This window comes from Tenrec ecaudatus, chromosome 9, assembly GCF_050624435.1.
Source record: "Tenrec ecaudatus isolate mTenEca1 chromosome 9, mTenEca1.hap1, whole genome shotgun sequence".
NCBI classification, from domain to species: Eukaryota; Metazoa; Chordata; class Mammalia; order Afrosoricida; family Tenrecidae; genus Tenrec; species Tenrec ecaudatus.
In genome coordinates, this window is record NC_134538.1 from 110552928 (window position 1) to 110553631 (window position 704).

Here is a 704-nt window from a genome sequence, read left to right on the forward strand (position 1 = left end):
AGAAGATAGCTAGAACCAATGAAACACACACTATTCCTCTGGTTCCTTGAGGCTTCCTCACCCTCCACTGTCAGGACCCCAGTCCTGCCTTTTACTTTGAGCTAGACTGGAACATATACACTGGTGCAGATAGAGCTCACTACACATGGAATCCAGAACAGATGACCCCCTCAGGAACAGAAATGGGAGTCGTGTGACCATAGGGTAGGGTAGGAGAGGAGAGGAAGGGGAAACCAATAGCACATAACCAATCTCCATATAACCACACCCCCACCCATCCCCCAGGGGGGTGAAACAGAAACCATGGGAGAAGGGAGACAGCAGTCAGTGGTAAGATATGAAAATAATAATAATTTATAGGGTGAGGGGGGGAAGGGAGGGGAAAAAAGAGGAGCTGATACCAAGGGCTCAAATAGAAAGTAAATGTTTAAAATAAATGACAGCAATATATATACAATAGGCAAATATTGTAAATATATGTAAATAAAATGAAAGCAATATATGTACAAATATGCTCGATACAATTGATGTATGGATTGTTATAAGAGCTGTAAGAGCCCCCAATAAAATGATCTTTAAAAAGAGAGATAAGAGATGATAGCTAGAATAAGAGATAGCTAGAACAACAGGTCAAAAGGAAATAAAAAAGAGTAATACCCTTCTACAAAAATCTGTACTACAATAAGTTCAATAACCTAGACGAA